The sequence below is a fragment of the Armigeres subalbatus genome, chromosome 2, assembly GCF_024139115.2.
Source record: "Armigeres subalbatus isolate Guangzhou_Male chromosome 2, GZ_Asu_2, whole genome shotgun sequence".
In the NCBI taxonomy this organism is placed as follows: Eukaryota; Metazoa; Arthropoda; class Insecta; order Diptera; family Culicidae; genus Armigeres; species Armigeres subalbatus.
Genome location: NC_085140.1, coordinates 155,807,992 through 155,823,810, shown reverse-complemented (window position 1 = coordinate 155,823,810; position 15,819 = coordinate 155,807,992). Strand labels below are relative to the sequence as shown.

The following is a 15,819-nucleotide window of genomic DNA, read 5'->3' as shown; positions in this document are numbered from 1 at the left end:
AAAATCGTTTCAGGGCATTATTGAAGTGAATGCCCCAAGCCGTAATAAGTTACGAGTCACTGTAAGTGATCGTGAACAGGCCAACAGAATTGCTGCCTTCGAGCTCTTTCGATTGGAATATCACGTATACATCGCAAGCAGTGAAGTCGAGATTGCAGGATTGGTCACCGAGCCGTTTCTAACATGTGCTGACATCAAGACTGGTACTGGGGGGTTTAAAAATCGAGCGGTCCCAACAGTTCAGATTCTTGATGTCAGACAAATGAATTACGTGTCAGAAGATGGCACCAAAAAACCGTCTGATTCGTATCGTGTGACCTTTTCTGGGTCTGCCCTTCCTGACCACCTTGTTCTAGGGAAACTTCGATTACCAGTGCGCCTCTATATACCGACCGTAATGCACTGTAAAGTGCCAGCAGATTGGTCACACAGAGACCTACTGCTGCAATAAACCACGGTGTAGCAAATGCGGTGAGCAGCATGCCGAGGGTCTCTGCAGTAAACAGCCGAAGTGTACCTGCTGTGGCGAAGCTCCGCATGAACTTCACTGCGTGTGCTTGGTATATAGAGAGGGAGAAACATCAAATCCGCTCAATAAAACAGCGGTCAAGGCGATCCTATGCAGAAATGCTGAAGACGCTTGCCCCAGCCGCTGTTCCATCAACCCGTTCTATCGCCAGCTCAAATGTCTTCTCTTCCCTGCCCTTAGATGATCAAGGCTCAGACTCTGGGGACGGTGAAGAATATACTGTCATCGAAACAGGGACAAAAAGAAAGCGAGCAAGGTGCAGGCCAAAACGCCAGCACGCTTTTCAAGATGTTCCTGTCGTTGAACAGAGTACTCGACCCTCCCCTGGAAAATTAGCAAGTGGTGGAAACCCCAAAAGTTTCTCCTATGGGGTTCAAGTTTGCGGCTGGCAATTTCCGCCACTTCCGGGAACATCTAAAACCCCAGCTGTTCCAGTTTTTGCCCAGAAAGCTTACATCAGCAACAAAATCATCAGGCGGTTCAACATAACCATGTTGAGGTACCCGATAAAATGACTCTTTCTGGGATTGTGGATTTCATCTTCAATACTCTAGAAATCTCTCCCGCAGTGAGAAACATTATCAACATGATAATCTCACTGGTGAAACCCTTATTGAAGCAATTGATTTCAAAATGGCCTGTTCTTGATTCAGTCTTATCCCTCGATGGCTAATTTAACCAACGAGGTCGGGGATAAGATCGTAGTCCTGCAGTGGAACTGTAGGAGTATTTTTAAAAACCTGGATCCGTTTAAGTTTTTAGTTCACAGCTCATGCTGTGACGCATTTGCTCTTAGTGAAACATGGCTTTCTCCAGACAAAGTTCTCTCTTTCCACGATTTCAACATTATTCGCCTAGATCGAGGAGATGGATATGGAGGGTGCTCTTGGGGATCAACAAGCTCCACTCCTTTTACAGAATAGATCTTCCCTCGATGACAGGCACTGAGGTAGTCGCATGTCATGTCACCATACGAGGAAAAAGCCTCAGCATAGCTTCTGTGTATATACCGCCGAATGCTTCTATGCGACGCAGAGATCTTAACGAAATCTGCTCCGCTATGCCTGAGCCACGGTTGATTCTAGGAGACTTTAACTCACACGGTACGGCCTGGGGGGAACTTACCGATGACAACCGTTCTTCGTTGATTTACGACATGTGCGACTACTTCAATATGACATATTTAAATAACGGAGAAGCAACACGTGTGGCACCTTCAGGACTCGAAAGTAGAATTGACCTCTCAATCTGTTCGATTTCACTAACATTGGATTGTACGTGGAAAGTAATTCAAGATCCCCATGGTAGTGATCACTTGCCTATCGAAATCTCAATCACCAATGGATCGTATCAGTCTCGCCAGATTGACGTTGCGTACGACCTCACGAAACACATTGACTGGGAAGATACACCGAGGCGATCATCGTCGGTGAGCATTCGATCGATATTCTTCCTCCGATGGAAGAATACCAGTTTCTCTCCGGGCTAATCCTAGACAGCGCAGTTCAATCACAGCGTCGATCTATACCGGGATCTCAAATACGTCGCCGTCCGCCTTCTCCTCTTTGGTGGGATGAAGAGTGTACTAAAGTCTATCGGGAAAAGTCCAACGCGTTCAAGGACTATCGAAAACGTGGTACTCGAGATAATTACGATCGTTATGCCTCTCTTGAACGTAAGTTTAAGAGTCTTGCGAATGCTAAGAAACGCGGTTATTGGCGCCATTTTGTTGATGGTCTTTCGCGCGAAACGTCGATGAAAACACTTTGGGCCGTCGGGAGAAGAATGCGTAACGCGTCATCGATTAACGAAGATAGGGAAAGTTCCCTCGATGGATCTTCGCTTTCGCCAAAAAGTGTGTCCGGATTCCGTCAAAATTCAACGGTTCGCACGCGAAGCAACCTCCGGTCGACACGAGATGGACGCCCCATTTTCGATGGTGGATTTCACTTGCTCTCCTTTCATGTAATAATACCGCTCCAGGAATGGATAGAATTAAATTCAACTTGCTTAAAACCTCCCAGACGTCGCGAAGAGGCGCATGCTGAATTTATTTAATCAATTCGTGGAAAGCAACATTGTTCCGGATGAATGGAGACAAGTGAGGGTGATCGCTATCAAAAAACCCGATAAACCCGCTTCGGATCATAACTCGTACCGTCCAATCGCGATGTTGTCGTGTATACGGAAGCTGTTAGAGAAGATGATTCTCAATCGGCTCGACCGATGGGTCGAATCAAATGGCTTTCTATCAGATACTCAATTTGGATTCCGCAGAGGTAAGGGAACGAACGACTGTCTTGCATTGCTTACTACAGAAATCCAACTGGCCTATTCTCAAAAAGAACAAATGGGTTCAGTTTTCTTGGATATTAAGGGGCTTTTGACTCAGTTTGCGTTGACGTCCTTTCAGACAAACTCCACGAGTGTGGGCTTTCACCAATACTAAACAACTATTTGTACAACTTGTTGTCTGAGAAACATATGAGTTTTTCTCATGGAAACTCAACAACTTCAAGAATTAGTTACATGGGTCTCCCCCAGGGCTCATGTTTAAGTCCCCTTCTTTACAATTTTTATGTTAAAGACATCGATGGATGTCTTGTGGGAAATTGCTCGTTAAGACAGCTTGCGGATGACGCTGTTGTCTCCGTTACAGGAACAGGGCGGGCGATCTGCAAGGACCATTGCAAGATACTCTGGACAATTTGTCTACTTGGGCTTTAAAGCTGGGTATCGAATTCTCTCCGGAGAAAACTGAGCTGATTGTCTTTTCTAGGAAGCATACGCCAGCAAAATTAAAGCTTCATCTTAGGGGTAAGATAATCTCTCAAGGCATTTCACATAAATACTTAGGGTCTGGTTCGACTCGAAAGGCACCTGGGGAATGCACATTAGACATCTGTATCAGAAATGCCAACAAAGAATCAACTTCATGCGGACAGTTACCGGTACGTGGTGGGGAGCCCACCCGGAAGATCTGATAAAGCTATATCGTACAACGATCTTGTCGGTTATCGAATACGGTAGTTTTTGTTTTCAAGCCGCCGCGAAAACTCATATATTGAAGCTCGAACGCATTCAATATCGTTGCCTCCGCATCGCGCTAGGCTGTATGAACTCGACTCATACAATGAGTTTAGAGGTACTCGCGGGAGTACTTCCTTTATCAGATCGCATCGCGGAAATATCGCTCAGATTCCTCATTCGGTGTGAGGTTTTAAATCCATTGGTAATTGAGAATTTTGAGAAGCTAATCGAACGAAACTTCCAATCAAAATTTATGACACTGTACTACTGGTACATGAGCCTGGAGATTGGCCCTTCTTCGAATGTTCCCCATCATGGTTGCTTCTTAGACTCCTCCAGTTCTTCTGTAGCTTTTGATCTGACCATGAGAGAAGAGATCCATGGAATTCCAGATCCTCTCCGAATGGAGTGTATACCACCAATTTTCACAAGTAAATACAGCCATGTCAGTTGCGTCAAAAGTTTTTCACCGACGGGTCAAAAATAAATGAATCCACTGGATTTGGTGTCTTCAACGAATTGCATAGCGCCGCTCGAAAACTTCAAAATCCTTGTTCCGTATATGTTGCAGAATTAGCAGCTATACACTACGCATTGGAGCGAATTGCCTCTCTTCCCTCTGATCAATACTTCATTTTTACGGATAGTCTCAGCTCAATAGAGGCTATACGTTCAATGAGGCCGGTACAGCACTCACCGTATTTCCTGAGTGAAATACGATCCATATTGAGTGCTCTATCGAATCGCTTTTATACTATCACTTTGGTATGGGTCCCTTCACATTGCTCGATCCCGGGTAATGAGAGAGCGGACTCACTTGCCAAGGTGGGCGCTATGGAAGGTGATATATACGAGCGTCAAATCACCTTTAACGAATTTTTTTCAATTTCTCGTCAACAAGCCTTGCTCAGTTGGCAACGAAAATGGGATGAAGGAGATTTGGGTAGGTGGTTACATTCCATTCTCCCGCAGGTCTCGAAAAGACCTTGGTTCAAGGGGTTGGACCTTAGCCGAGACTTTATTAAGGTAATGTGTCGTCTAATGTCCAACCACTACTCACTAAACGCGCATTCCTATCGAGTAGGACTCGCAGACAGCAATCGATGCGGTTGTGGGGCAGGCTATCAGGACATCAATCACGTTGTCTGGAACTGCCCTGAATACGGTATTGCCAGGTCCGATTTATATGCATCCCTCCGGGCCCGAGGGAAACCAGAAAATGAGGACATTAGAGATGTGTTGGGAAAGCTTGATATTGACTACATGGCCCTTGTTCACAATTTTTTGAAGCGCATCAACGTCATTGTTTGATTCCCTCTCCCCCCATTCGTAGGGCCATGTCCACCTTGTATTCTCCCACTCCGCTCGGTAGAAACGTTTTGCTTGTATAATTGCAGTTTGTCCCAGTTCTGAACCACACCAATCATCATGGGAAGACTGCATCAACGCTACCTACGGACACCAATATAATCCCAAGCCCCAATCCCATCCAATTTTTTTTGTATGTACTCCTTAACCTCGACCAAGCCGCGAGTTTTTCGGCTCCCCAAAACTAACATAAGTACATAAGAAGCAAAAGATGAAATTGTAATAAAATTTCAATTGACTTTCGGCTCCGTTATGCCTTCGAGCGCTTGAGCCTTCAAATAAACGCTAAGTGAAAAAAAAAAAAAAAGCAGAAGTGAACCCCATTGCAGTATTGCACGGCACACGAAATTTAGGAAAAGTTGCTTCCTGTCATAAATATCAATTAAATAATGCAGTCGCATGCATGTTAGGCCGGGAATGGGGTAAGAAACCCTATAATTCATGGTCTGAGTAAAAATCTGAATAGAAGCATTTGTATTCTAACACTTTTTTAAAATAAATGCCAACGCCGGATATTTTGTTCGTAGTTTTGCTAAAATCAAATCACATGGAATTGTGCGTGGTATTTTTTAGCGTGTGTTTGATATGCTCACAAACACATTCTCTCGCTCTATTCCAAGTGCGCTGCTGCCAAAGAAAACGAACAGTCCCAATTTTATTTAGTGAAACATAGAGCAAATATTGGATAAATTTGCTATTTGTGGTGATAATCAAGTGGTAATAAAGTGTAAAAAGTAGTTTACATACCTAATTTGTCGTATCATACACGATAAAGAGAAGAAACAGGCGATCCAAAAAAGTAAGTAACAGTTTGCTTTTCGTCTGCTGCTTTCTTGGGCGATGCAATAATGGCAAGGATTTCGTAGGTGCAAATTTGTTTCGGTGATCAATTCGTCAAATCTTGCTACTTTTACACAAACAACTTATTCAAATGAAAGCCTAGACTTGAAATTGTGTGATTGAATCGAATTTATGTTCATAAATAGTGTATGTTTGCTGGAAAATGCAAATATTGTTGAGGGTGCCAACAAATGTCGCACCCTGCCAAAGCCGTATTCTACCCTACATACAAACATATTCACCAAGATTTTTAGTAAAAGTTACGTGAATTTCAGGATTACCAACGTCACGTAACAATCGTCGTTTGTTCAAGACAGTTCAGTTACGTGATTTTTCACGTGAATATGACGTGATGATTATTTAGAGTGTAGATTAAAACATTTTTCCAATTGCTCATTGTACACGAGGTTTACCGTCGCTTACAACGATGTTGATCTAAAGTTTATCATTAAACAGATTTGTTTTGTTTGCCATTTCTGAATACTCCAACCAATGATAGCCAACGTCTTTTCTTCTGATTCTTCAACGATCTGATATCGGGCTTCTTCGTTGGACACCGGAAGAACAACCCCTCTGCCACAGTTCGTGTTCTAATTGTTCAATTCGAAACAAACAGTTGAAATTCCGACTAAAAAAACGCCCTCTTTAGGAGTGTAGGAGCTTGGTTTCCAACCTTTCTGATTCATTGCAATCTGTTCAGCCATATGAAATTTGGCAAAATATCGTGATTCTGTCGATTTCTGTACACTATATATATGTCACAATCTATGAAATCTCAATCTTGGAAATCTGAAATAACTCTCTTTCGAATTTCAAATCCAAGACTGTTGGAAACGATTGGTCATCAAATTTTTCATCAACACTTCCTACTGGACGTCATATTAGGTATAATATATGTATAAAACAAAGACGACCCTGCAATGCCAAAATAAAAAGATGAAAGTTATTCGTTAGTTAAATTTTATTTGGATACCGGATTTTTTTTTGTTGGGGCGTAGAACCACTGCGTCCATTGAGTTGAACTTTTGTGGTATACTCCTGATTACTCTTAACTATGTATTCGCATCTTGTAGGTTGATCACCATTTGTCAAGTAAACAACCTAAGACGCGTCTTTTCCCAGTCCGGTATAATTGAGTTAATAAAACCCACTACCTTTCCAGGATTTGCAGTCCAAATATCTCCTGGTTGCATAAAGCCACTATTTAGAAATTTAGATCTACCCTTGTACAATGCATCGCAACTGCAAAGCAGATGTTCCGAGGTTTCACGTTCCATGTTACAGAAACGACAGATATCATTCTGAGTCTGGCCAATATATTTCAAGTGATATCTGCTCGGGCAGTGTCCGGTTATTAGGCCAGTGAAGGTGCAAAGAACTCTCTTGCTGAGCTCCAAGAGCTTTTCGGTTACTTTAACATTGGGAATTATAAATCTCTTTGATTGAGTACACTTTTCGGCAACCAGCCAGTTGGTCATCAACCTTTGTGCTTCCCAGGTTTTTAATTCCATTTTTATAGTACAGTATGATATACCGCAGAAAAGTTCTGGGCCAATAAACGGTGTGTTTGAACCTCGTTTTGCAAGCTCGTCTGCCTTTTCATTACCTTCAATGCCACAGTGTCCTGAGACCCAGTACAGATTTACGGAGTTCTCTTGGCACACTTTTCGCAATGAAAGAATGCAGTCCCAGACAAGTTTTGATGTACATTTAAAGCTACTCAATGCTTTGAGTGCCGCTTGACTATCTGTGAAGATACCGGATAGTTTTACATTTAAAAAAACTGTACGAATAAGGAAATGTAGGGCAAGATGGACGTATGGGGCAAGAAGGGCCTCCTATTTTTACACAAAATTAAACAATAACACATTAAAACAGGATTTGCAGAAATCGCTCGTAATAGATAACAAACAACGATAAAAGAAATGCAAACACTGTTTGGAATCATTACAAGCCATGTATGTATTTTCAAGCTTATCGAACTTGTATTACAAGTGCGAAAAAACACGATCGGACAGGCAGCTCCCATCGAGAAGTTATGATAAAACGCATTGTTCTCGCTCATTTTGTATTGGAGACTATATTTTTCGCACAGCTGTATAATGCAGTGCCTCCCGCATTTCATCATCAGAACCAGTGCCTCCCGCGTTTGGAGCTTCTTGAAACGAATTTATCGTGAGGTATAATCTCCCGCTTCAGTTCTTCATCATGACAGTTTGCGAAAAAAGTCTTTCACGGTATATCGTAAATGTATAAAGAGATGAAGTGAGCTTTTTTTCATTCTCTTTTGGATTGGATATGAAAACATATGCTGAAACATATTGCTTTGTAACTTTTTGTAATGTTAGCAAGGCTTTGGATTGGTTCAGAGATAATCCACAAATGAAAAACAATGTTGGTCCAGTTTTAAGTATAATCGACTGAGTTATTTCCTTAGAGGGAATTATATTGGATAATATAACCCTTCACAATAAAAACATAACTATTTTTCAAGATAAATATGTAGACATTGATTATATGACAAAAAAGGGAGAATGGACAAACATATGAATTAGCTCAATGTAGAACTTTGTTATTAGCCATATAGTAAACATTGAGCTCAGTTTTCAAATAGCTAAAATCGATACTTGTTTATTAGTGTTATTAAATGTGTATTCATGCCAACATACTAGAGGAGATCCGAAAATGTTGGATTTGTAAAAAAAATCCCGTGAAGTTGCATTCGTTTTGTCCAACGTAAATTGGCATTTGTCAACAAAAACATGCCCGTAGATAGTAATTTAACTAACTATTGCTCATGTAGGGGTGATCGGGGCAATATGGGCCCGAAAAGCGCCGAAAAGCTCAACAAATCATCATTCAAATGTAGTTGACTTATACTAGGGAGTGTTACCTTTCATATTACGGTGATGAATGGTGATAAATGCGTTTGGAAATAGTTGGAATGAACTTTTGAAAATGTATTGATTTTAATGTGTGTTCCCAACTATACGGGGCAATATGAGACACCCATCCAAAATGTTTTTTGAGAGGAAAAAATGTGTTAATATGGAAGAATATGATATTCCTACAACAGTTTAGAGTATTCCATAACAAAAAAAACCGCACAACAGCAGACCGAACCGATTTGCGCCACTCTTCACTGTTTGAACAGCCATATTTCAATTGATCAATAGTCATTTTTTCTGTTTCGATCGCAGTAAATGCGGTGTTGTAATTTTTCCGTAATTAATCTTATATAGATGATAATATTCTTGTATTTGCAAACTGAATTTTGAACTTGTTCGCATATTAAGGTACCGTCAACTGGGGGGAAGATGATCATTGAGGTGAAGATGATCATTTGATGCTTCAGTCAAAAGTGCTTAATTTTTTTATGAAACGTTAGTCAACAATATTCTCCGTTCAAGTAATGTTATCGCTAGGTATAAATGCGAGTTTTTGATTATAATCATGAAAATGTATTTTGTGGAAGAAAGAGAGAGATAGTCTTAAAGGACGCTATTTCCGTTTCAAATATTGACTTCGTAGACTTCTTTACGTAGTAAATTCAACATTCATACAAATAACCTAGTGTATTTTGACTACTAGGTCATAATGATTTTAATAGAGCTGTCTTGATCAACTTCACCCCAAACCAGATTACTCAAAAAATGTGTGATAATTTAATTTATTTTAATAAATGCGAACGCATTTCAGAAAACTAAAGTTGTTGATTATTGCAACGTATAGCAGTACGTGTTTTGTAAATATTTGTTTCGATTTAAAATGTAAACACACATTGTTATTGTATGTTTTGTCTTAAAAATGATCATCTTCCCCCCAGTTGACGGTATGATATCTTGCTCTGTGCAGGTATGCCGATATTGCCCCATAGAAACTGCTTTTGAAAAAAAGTTTTATGATAAATTCAGATTTGTATCAGTACAAACATGTGTGCACAATATTCAATTATATTGGATCTTTTGATTGTGATGTATTTTTGACCTGTATTTTAATCAGTTTGGTGTCAAAACCTTATTTATAAACTTCAAATCTTATAATAATTTTGCATATGCTGTGAAAATTTACATTTTCAAGGGTATTTTCATGTTCGAATTGAATTTTAATGCAGTTTTCACGTTGAGGCATATGTAGAGCATTCTCCTAAAGATCATATAACTTTTACATGATAAAACTTGTCAATAAGCTCAAAATGAGAGTGGCTCATATTGCCCCTACTGCCCCTATGTGCGTTACCCAACAACTAGACACGTAATCCGGCGTCTGATGACGATGATTGCATATAGTTTTCGAAAAATAAATGTTTTGTAGACACTTTGTGTTAAGTCCACACGTTGCATATGTTCAATACTGTATGTATACATTAGTTTTCATTCCAAGACATTTCGGATATCAAAGAATAATTTTTGATTTGAACAAATAACAAAATGTATTGTGTCGCATCCATCATGAAAAATAATTCTTGTTCGACATTCAAAAAATCGCATCACTATGCATAATAATCTTTCAGCTTTAGAAGCATCCCTCCAAATGGCACTCAAACGCTATCCAATGTGAGCGGTATCAACAGGCACTCGGTAAGCATCTTACTATTCGATAAGGCAGGTAAATTGTCCACGTGTTTATACCGTATGTATAGCTTGTACATAGTGATTTTCCAGTTATTGTTTTCGGAGGATCTCTCCGTAATCCAATCATGCTTTCAAACTCTCCCAGTGTCGTCAATCGATTGTCGAGTCCCTCCGGTCGTTGTGAACCACCCTACTGTCAACACCAGCACTCCGTTCTCCGATATTCGACCCTGGCAACCATCGAACATAATGTTGGGAACTAATTGAAAACTGTACTGGAACTTGAGGCTCAAAATCAGATTCATAATATCCCTGTGCCCTCGGACTTCCTCGACTCCTTGCTGACTTTCGCTTATTTCGAGCATCACTGAACACATGGCATCGGACCAGAAAGCGCTCTCATCCAACGAGTTACGATTCCATTTGAGATAAAACCATGTCGTGTAGTCTAGTGCCAACAGATTGACGGGGTATTGCTCCTGTCCCGGATCGGTTGTGTCATATCCTGGGCCATTTGTTTGATTTCCCATAGGTCCACCAGTTGCTACGAGATTTTGCATGGTGCTATTGGAAGAGCTAGATTCTGCTGACGTAGACGGAAGGACAATCGTCTGGGGGTCGGAACTCGGTGTGCTCCCAGCTGGCGCTCCATATTTGACTCGCCAAAAGTTGATGCACTGCTTTATCAAGCCTGCTTTTGTACTCTCCGGTGGAGTTGTATGTTGTAGCTCTGCAGATATCTGTAGATGAATTCAGGTTTCACGATGTTCTTCGAGAGCAGTGAGGTGGCATCACGGCAGTTGTCGAGCATGACATTCAGTGATTCTGAGAGGCGAAATAAAGAAAAATCACATTAGTTAAATGAAATTGTGCGTGTGCTCGTATTACTAGAAAGAAAACTCCTAAATATGCAGAGGCATGTGCAAGCCAGATTTTACTCGTTGGGCTACGAAACCTTGTGGAATACGAGATGAAGCGACCCAGGGCTCAAAATGTCATAAAGATAATTCAAGAAAGTTCAACCGTAATCCTGTGTAACTTTTAAACACTGATGAAAAAAAAAAACTAATTCTGAATGTAAGAGTCAAAGAATACCATTCAAAACTGAAGAGTAAAACTATTCAGTCACTGCTTCTGTAGAGTATAGTAAAACTGCCTTGAGATGATCGATGATGTTCGACGATATCATCGATATCGACGCATAGAAGCAAATTATGAAATATGTATTAAACAAAAATTTATTAGTAACTGTGACGGACGGCCCCTTCGAACAGCATCTCGAGAATTTTCAGTTCCATTTGATATTTTCATTATGTAGTCGATGGTGAGATTTCTCAGGAATTACAAAAATTAGAGGAAGCCTAGATTTGTTTATTTGTGTGTGCTCGCAACGTCATTGGTTGTTCGTTTGTTGGTTGTTTGAATTATGACTAAAACATTGTGTCAACGTATGAGACATCAATGAAAAAAATCAGGTCGTTGCTTTTGAAAAGCTCGCAATGTTTGATCAATGCAAGGTTCTTTTTTAACGTTTTTTAAGTTAGAAATTAAGTTAAACACGACGATCACCGCAAGTTGTTTGAACTTAGCTTTATTGCTGTTATCATAACTGGTTTCTCGTGGGCCAAGATAAGAGAGTAAAGTTATCGGCGAAACTGTAGATGGGGCGGTTAAAGTTTCATAGCATCAGTTTTGCTCCCCATGTACATGGTGTGGTGTCCTATAATCATATCCAACCCGTTTATTATTGAGTTGTTAGTGACGTCATTATAGTTATTAACCAGCTAATAGAGTAAAAATAAACAAAAACCTGTTTGTCCAAAATATAGTCAATCAGCTTTTTGTTGCTGAAGCGGTTCCAAAACGCTTACCACGGGCCCACGTTATGTACAAGTGAGAAAATACTTTCAAATGATCTGAGGAGCATGCCAATTTTGGGATTAGTCTAAATCAATGAAATGCTTATTAAATTTAAAAATTAGTGAAAAATACGAATTTTAGTTATGAAAATTGAATGTTCAATTCGATATCTGAAACAAATACTTCTGCTCCGCGAACAGAATTATTCGTAAATATTGTATTGTTCCTTTTACTCATAAGTTTTTGCTTAGTTAACGACTATTGGACTTCATTCCAATAGATCAATTGAAATCATAATGGTGTGCTACTTTCGGAGCAAGTTTCATAATTTTACACATCTGTTGCGAAGTGACATTTTTTCTCCCTCGGCTCCGTGTTATCACAGACAAACAGACATAACACATTGAACATTCACTCGTCAAATTCATCGTCATTCAAACACTAACGACATCTGTTGATTTCAGTTGGTTGGGCAAATCACGAACCAGATGGCGGTAGTGAGCAAACGTCAGACTCGAGCAAATCCGATGCGAGCGCCACGAGTGATCGATTGGCCAACTAATGATTATTTGAATCAACTAGTAAATCGTTGAACGATGGAAATTTGACGAGTGTTATGTCTGTTTGTCTGTGGTGTTATGTTATTCTGTAAAAAATGATATATGTAATGGTCAAAACATATTGTACATGACACCTGTTTTAGGACTTACTTGAGAAACTCTGTGCTTGAAATGTTGCAAATGATACAGCCGTAAAACATAAACAAGATGGAATGGACAAATGAAGATTTCTTAGGGTGGTCCTAATATGATTCTTAAAACGCATTGAATTAACAAAACTGAATTAATTATATTTGGAAAATTGTTTATAGGAAAATCAGTTTCAAAACTCATTTTTGCAGATACACCAGAACAATTTAGGGATGTGTAACGACACCGCTTTGTACACCAATGGTAGTCATATTCTTTTGTCAAAACCGTTATCGTTTCATCGTAATCTTGTGTTGACTGCGATATATAATACTCAACAAAAATACAATTTAGGCTCTATCTGATAAAAGAGGGGAAGCCGGCGAAGAGTACTCTCTCTCTCTCTCTCTCTCTCTCTCTCTCTCTCTCTCTCTCTCTCTCTCTCTCTCTCTCTCTCTCTCTCTCTCTCTCTCGCTCTTGAAATTAAACACTCTCATCGAAAAAATATATGGTAGGCGTAGTAGACCTTTCTCCTATATAATATTTAAAGTTTTGATATAATTCGGATTGATATAACGAATAATTGGGTTGTTTAGCAAAGAAAAATATGAGGTTTTTTATACTTTAACATAAAGAGCATGCTTTGCTGATCTCCAACATATTTTTATTTTGTTTGTAAACCTTTTATTTACATTTTTATACAGCGAACAATAAGCCATTTCAATCGATAGAATGACACTAACATTCATAGAATGACAGTTGGCCCATGCAGCATTAGAACAAATTTTTAGTCCCATATAAATTTAAAATGCAAATAAAAATAGTTCCGGGGCTCCAAAAATTCTGAAAAATTAAGGCTTGGCTTAGTTTGTTATGCAGATTCAGAATATGTAAAAACATATATACCTCTAAACAACCCAATTGTTGTTTTTTACTCAGCAATAAGAGTAAGAGAAGATATCGAGGTCCGGGTACAATTATGAAATGGCGAGGACATACATCGAGTGAGAAATTTGTTCCAATTTGAGTGTAAGAGTAGAGTAAATATGAACGGGCAAGGAATTAAGTTTACTGTTTGATTGGACAATTGGAAATTGGACAAAACTCGAATATATTACGAACTGACAAAATAGCCGTATTGTATTTATTTAGTTATATGACATTGTGGCAAATATATATTCACCCGTATTCTTGTTTACGTACGAACACGCTTTCGAACGAAAGTTGATGCGCATTCTCATTTACGCCATCAAATTCAAATAAGGAAATGATTCAAACGAATTGCAATCGATCGAAAATTTAGTTCGTCCGCAACCAAAAAAAGAGTGCTTGACCCATGTTCTTGTTTACGTTTGAACAAAAGTTGATAATAGCATTCTCGTTTACGCCAACAAAATTTAATGGAGAAACGGTTTGAACGAATCGTATTCGTTCGAATGTGTCGTTCATCCGTAAACAAGAAAACGGGTGGCTATATGATTTTTTAGTGATTTTGCCATTAAAAAGTGTGCATTTTTATTAGTGTAGATTCTACTAAAAAGTTCGTAATTGAAATTCATCACCTTCAAATTATGTTTTCAAGGTCGAGTAGTAAACATGACGTTTCTACTATCCACCTTTTTGTGAGGCACCCTAGTGAGTGCTCTTCAGCATAATAAATCACTCTTACCGCTAAAATGTCCGATCAACGACAATCAGTGAGGAATAAATCATAAATTGCTCGTAACGATTGATTAAAGCTCAAGCACGCCCAGTTGTTATAAGACCTCTGTTCATAATCAATCAACATGGATATGATCTCGAATATTGGTGTATTTGTCAAATTTGCAGCTCCATCAGCTGATAAGAAATTAAAATTAGTACCAATAAAATAGATAGCAACAGATAAGCCAACTCTTGGCACGGCACGGGGTAATTTCCTGTCTTAAGAATCTCAAGCTGCTGTCTATATAAGAATCCAGAAACACTGTCGATCACTTTCCACATTAATTATTATTGAAGATAATTCCTACTCACTCTCAAGCGTAATCTCCTTGATAGTATTTTTAGAGATGATATTCCCTATGGTTAGTGTGACTTTCCGCACCTCGGGATCGGTTTGGGTGAAAAAATCCGCAATTCCATTGCGCTCGTGATCGGACGATATCACCATCTTGATGGAGTACAACGCATTAAGTACTTTTACAGCTATAATTTCTAACAAACAGAATTATTTTACTGGAGAACTGATTTTAAGTACAAAAATATTCACAATCTTGGAATAAAATAAGAGAATCAAATCTGTTCACGCAAGAAGTTTCCATGTTTTGTTATGATAGATGGCCACTTCCCGGTTGACGTTTCTACGATTATGCCAATTTTGCACGCAAATTTCGTTTTCCTTATTTCTCTTTCTTAGTTTGTGCTAGCAACACTGCTCCTTGGTAACCGTATACACGGAAGAAGAAATGTATACTGGGTATACCCAGCGCACAGAAGAGTAACTAGCACAAATTCGTGGACAAAATCCAAATTTTTTTTTCAACATTTATACATTCTTATATTTTTTTAGATACTTAAAAACATTCTGCATACTATGGCTATTTCAGAAATGACCCAAAATTTTATAAGAAAATATAATTAGGGCTCAAAATGAGGTATTGGATTGAATTTTATCTATTTTATTTAAGGAGTATTTGGAAAATCTGACTTTTAGACAACATAAACTTTATCATCAAGCTATTATTAGTACACAATGAGTAGATTATACACAGCAAAAAAACTTGTTGAATATTACATCGAAATCGCTGCAACCCGCTGAATCCATCGGTTGTTTAATATTACACTGCTCGATGTACTCAAGAGCTTGCTGTGTAATAATCAAGAGCGATGTAATTTTTATCGATGTGATAAATAAGACGACGCAATAAAAGCGATGTAAAAGAATGTG

General features: G+C 39.1%; 1 pseudogene; it reads right to left on the bottom strand.

The window, feature by feature from the left end:
* Positions 1 to 8,044: 8,044 nt before the first annotated feature.
* On the bottom strand, positions 8,045 to 15,227 carry LOC134215343 (uncharacterized; annotated as a pseudogene).
* Between the last annotated feature and the right edge of the window lie 592 nt (positions 15,228 to 15,819).